This window comes from Aptenodytes forsteri, unplaced genomic scaffold, assembly GCF_000699145.1.
Source record: "Aptenodytes forsteri isolate BGI_AS27 unplaced genomic scaffold, ASM69914v1 Scaffold9, whole genome shotgun sequence".
Lineage (NCBI taxonomy): Eukaryota > Metazoa > Chordata > Aves > Sphenisciformes > Spheniscidae > Aptenodytes > Aptenodytes forsteri.
The window spans coordinates 5000140-5005323 of record NW_008796217.1 but is presented as its reverse complement, the minus strand read 5'-3'; the positions used below and the strand labels follow the sequence as shown (position 1 = coordinate 5005323).

The 5184-nt window shown below is 38.6% G+C and overlaps 1 protein-coding gene across 1 annotated transcript in view; it reads left to right on the top strand.

Moving 5' to 3' along the window:
• The first annotated feature begins 6 nt into the window (after nt 1-6).
• The window catches only part of TOP2B (topoisomerase (DNA) II beta), a 71271-nt gene continuing 66093 nt past the window's right edge, over nt 7-5184 (top strand). Inside the window, exon 1 of the mRNA XM_019474481.1 lies at nt 7-25. The gene's annotated coding sequence lies outside the window, so the exon portion shown is untranslated. The remainder of the gene's footprint in view (nt 26-5184) is intronic.

The window sequence follows — 5184 nt, the reverse complement described above, 5'->3', positions numbered from 1 at the left end:
CGGCAGCGGGGGACTGACTTGGGTGGTAAGTTGTGGGGTTGTGTCTCGTTGTTTGCGGGCTTTGCTTTTTTTTTATTATTACTATTATTTCTTTTTGCGTCCCTTGTGTGTGTGGAAAGAGCGTGGGTTGGCTTTTAAACGAGGAAGAAACTGACGGCTGGCGTGAAAGGGGAAGCGCTGTAGAGCCGCTCGGTGGAGGGGTCCGGGGCGCAGGGAGGGGGAGAAGACAGCCTGGGCTTGGGCTTGGGGTGGGCGTTGGCAGGAGGGGAGCTTGCAGCCGTGGGGGGCTCGTCAGGGTGCTCGGGACTGTCGGGAAAAGGCTAGACTGTGAGCAAACGGGTAGGAGGGAGCCTCCTGCCTTGGGGGGAGCGGGTGGGTCAGCAGGGCTGTTTCGTAGTCAGTGTCCTCCAAAGTGAGATGTGGGCTGTCTGTCGTCCCGTAAAAGGCGCAGTTACTGCCTCTTGATGCTAGAGCAAAGTCTTTGCGGGCTACCAATGGGACTATGTGTTGATCCCAGCTTCTTTCCCAACTGTCTGAAAAGACAATATCTGAAGTTCGTAAGTTTCAGAGATGGGCAACGAGGAGGCTTTCAGAGCCATTCAGGGGGCTGGAGCTCTGCGCTTTTGTATTGTATCTTGGAATTAAACTTCATTATCTTCCAAAAGTTATAACTCTGTAAAAGGGTCAAGAAGGTGGTGGTGGTTTTTTTTTTTTTTCTTTTACTGCTTTTCATGGATTGGTCAGAAGTAGTAAGATTTGAGAGGGTGCAGATGATAACCGACTCTAGAACTGGTGAATAATTTTGAGCCGTTTTAAAGTCCTTTGAGAGTATTAGCCCCGACTCGCAGTGCAGAGGGATGCTCTCCTCATCTGTAGTAATAGTGAATGCTCTCTGGTTTTGGTAAGACCTGAGGAAGGAGGAGCAAAGATGACCTGAAGGGGTCTGGTTCAGCCAATCAATAACTGCCCTGCCTTTCTCTTGCTCAGTGTAGGGTTCAAAAGAGGGTAACTTCTTTAATGTTTAAGCAGAAGACAGTATATCTTGATAGATAGATGGTGAGGTAGCTGCATCTTTAATCAGATGCATATGCTTTACAGAGTTAAGAACTTTTAAGAAGTCTTATTAAAGAGAATAATAGCAAACTTGTTCTTCTGTTGTGTCTTTCTACATCTTTGAGCTGTTGGAAAAGAATGTGAATAGCATTATTGGGGTGAACAAATCCTGTGTATTCTGATGGTGGACTATTTATGTGGCTCTAATTACTGCATTTTATGTTGGTAAATCTCTTTTTCATTTTAAGAAGCTGGCAGCATGGAAAGGTACATAAAAAATGAGCAAGTTTCTGGGTGTGCCACTTGAAATTAGACAGTTTAGATATGGAAACAGCCTAAGTAGAGAAGCTAAAATTATTCTCCTTTCTTTCCTGCAATACTGTGTGATATTTATCAACTGTGGCTCTTCAGAATTAAGATTTTTACAGGCTAGGTTGGACCAAGTAATTGAAAGTTTTACAGCTCATATAGAACACTGCAGAATGAAGTGTGAAAATCACTGAGTAGGCATTTTTAATGAAACATGTTCTTAAATGTAATGGGGATGAAAGTATGGTGAGTCAACAGTTTCCTACAACTGGAAGTAATCAAATTTTTCCTTCTCTAAAAGCAGTAAAAATTAAAGTGTTTTTGTCATCTCAGAGTAGTTCTAGGGAAATAATTAGATTTTAGTTAAAACTGTGTTCACGTTTTTCAGAAAACAGTAGGACGTTGTTTCTTTCTTTCACGTGCATTTTAAATGCTGAAGATAGGACTTCTGAGCCAGTTCCTAAAGCCAAACCTGTTCAATGTCAGCTGTAGAACACTGGCATTCAAAAGAGCAATATTGTTGTGGCACTGAAATGGATGGGGCAGTGGCTAGCGATTGGTTTAGTGTGCCAGGCCAGAAAAAACCCACGTTGGTTCAGGCGGTGGTTCATGAGTAGTTATCATATGCTGGCCTTGATGATGAGAGGTACAGAGCTAGGGACAGTAATAGTTTCAGCTGTCTGGTTTTAATCTGCTTGCCATATATCTGCTGGATATGCAATTACTTGCTATTTGGTTGTAAATTGTTTTGAAACTACCTTGATTTTTTTAGACTTTTTACTAGTGTATTGACACCACTAGGATGCTTACTTTCTGAGTAATGTATTTTGTATTGTTAGTGGTTACTTAATAAGACCATGAGTTAAACAATTGAAGGGTAATTGAAATAAGTCTAGTTCTAAAGATGAGGAAACATTTAAAACTTAGAGGGATGCTAATCTGTGTTTCAAACTAGCAAATCCTATATACATAACCTGGTGCTCACATTTTAGTAAAGAGTTGTATGTATAACTTTAGCTTTGGTTGTGATTTAAACAGCATGCTTGTTCATCGGTTCAACTAACTAGGAAAGAATTACACGCAGTTATGACAAAGGAAGGATACTTCATGAGGTAGAGAATTTGCCTTAGAGTGAATTTCATAATGAGAACATCATACAAGCATCAGGTGATACCTACTTTTAAAAGGAAGATGAATTAAATGTTCATGGGAACAAACAGCAAGTCATCTGTGTTTTCAGCTACCTGTAACAGAACTTAAAGAAATGTAACTAGCAATGGTTAGCTGGTAAGTAGGCACAATTACCAGTGATGGGGACACATGAGAGTATATCAATTGAAAATGTTTATTGGGAAAACCATTTAGCGTTCTATAACTGAAAATAAACCAAGATAACCTCTGATTTATGAAATATACTAGTTATTTTTTGAGGAGCATTTTTTTTGTCTCGTTGCTGATTTTTTTTTTTAATCAACTTGCAGCTCCCCACTCTAATAGTTGGTAGAAGGTGGAGTTTTGACCAACAGATTGATATTAATTACTTTTGGTGGATGATTTCCAAGGGTCACCCACAAAAGTGTTAAGTTTATTAAGAGCTGGTTACAAAAGCATGGATTTGTAACTAGAGGAGTTTTCATTGGTGAAACATAATGACATTTTCTAATGCTAGAAGAACTTACTTTGAACAAAAGAAGTAATTCTTATCTTCAGCCTTTCTGTGCATTTAGGGACTACAGAAAATGAACTGTTATAATAGCACAGTAATAGTATTTTATTTTTTTAATAAATATGCCTTGTATAGTGAAAATGAAGTCGTTGCAGGTAACACTGTGAAGTGTGTTGGTTCTGATACAATGGAAATGCCCACAAAGCTATGGAAGAATGTTTCAAACAAGCAGTACTTCATGGGTTACTTCTGTCAATGTTTCCAAGGCTTTCTCCTCAACCTGAGGAGCTACACGAGCCTGATAAATGAAAGCTGAAACTCCTGATAATAATTTAAGACTTTGAACAGCACTTCCATTTTCCTGCTCTTTGTGAAAGGGATAGGTTTCAGTTCTAGGAAATGCTAGCTTAAAGCGAATATATGCTGAGTGTTAATGTGACTTTTCTTTAAAAAAATAATAATAATTAATATCAGATCTGTGTGCTCCTTGAATGGAGCAGAATGGAAATAGTGTATATTATTAGTAGATGGAAATTATGTATATATTTGGTTTGTACTGGTTTATACTTAGTTTTAATAAATACTGTAGCTGTAAGTGAAAAGTTAGCAACCTTTCAAATAATCTAAATTCAGCTCAGCACTTCTCAGTAGTTTCAAAGTTTACCTTGAAAATAACTTTTAACTTAAAGTTGTCACTTTTTTAAACAAAAAGAACATAAATGTAATAGAGAAGATAGGACAGTAGACTCAAAAGAAAACAAAATGAAACAAAACCCCCAACAAATAAAGCCCCCCCCCATGCTTCTGTTAAAGGGACCTTGTCTTTCTTTTATTGTTTCATTTGAAAACAAATACTCTTAACTGCAATAAAGGGATAGCTTTCAGATTGACTTGGCTTTTAGTAATTTGTTTAAAGAGTATCAAAACAAATCTTTCTTTTGAATAATGTCTGATAGTTTCCAGTGATATGCCATAATTCACTTGTTATGGATTCTGCACAAGGTTTCTAACTTTATGGGTAAGTTTTTTGCATCTGAAATCTGAACAGGTTCTCTTCTGCACCAAGTGTCTGCCCACTGTTGCTGTACACGGAGCTTCATCCATTGCTCTGATTTGGGAGCAGGGGCTTTTGGGCAGGAGCAAGACAGGAGTTCCCTTCTGTCAGTATAGTGCTTTGAGGAAGAGTGTTGGGGTATGACAGGGTGCCCAAAAATTGTAGTATGTTACTGTCTATCATGAGTCTATTCCTGTAAGCTGGCACAATTCTGCCTGCCTGAAGTACAAACAGTTAAGCAAATATGACTAGTAATATGACCAAATCCTAATCAAATCTTCACTTTTTAAAAATAAGCATACTGTCCTAGAGGTGAACCAAGTGTAAATAGTTCTTCTTTATTCTTTTTATTACTGTTTATTACCACTTTATTAATTTCAAAAGCAGGAGTAGGTGGCTGAAGTTCCTACCCCTGAAACCTCCAGACCTCTTTAGTTGCCTTTCTAGACCCAGGTTAAAGCTCAGAATTAGCTTTCTGTTCTTTCCATTTCTTTATCTGTATCAGGCCTTCTGTTTCTTTGGTGGCTGAAGCTAGGCCTAGAACACAGTTGTCATATATGTAACAACTGTTACATATCCTGGTGCTTTGAGGAAGAGTGTTGGGGTATGACAGGGTGCCCAAAAATTGTAGTATGTTACTGTCTATCATGAGTCTATTCCTGTAAGCTGGCACAATTCTGCCTGCCTGAAGTACAAACAGTTAAGCAAATATGACTAGTAATATGACCAAATCCTAATCAAATCTTCACTTTTTAAAAATAAGCATACTGTCCTAGAGGTGAACCAAGTGTAAATAGTTCTTCTTTATTCTTTTTATTACTGTTTATTACCACTTTTAAAATTTCAAAAGCAGGAGTAGGTGGCTGAAGTTCCTACCCCTGAAACCTCCAGACCTCTTTTTGCCTTTCTCTAGACCCAGGTTAAAGCTCAGAATTAGCTTTCTGTTCTTTCCATTTCTTTATCTGGATCAGGCCTTCTGTTTCTTTGGTGGCTGAAGCTAGGCCTAGAACACAGTTGTCATATATGTAACAACTGTTACATATCCTGTTAGTTGCTGTCTTATCTTTCCTCTGCTATATTGTGGTGTCTGCGGGGGGGGGGT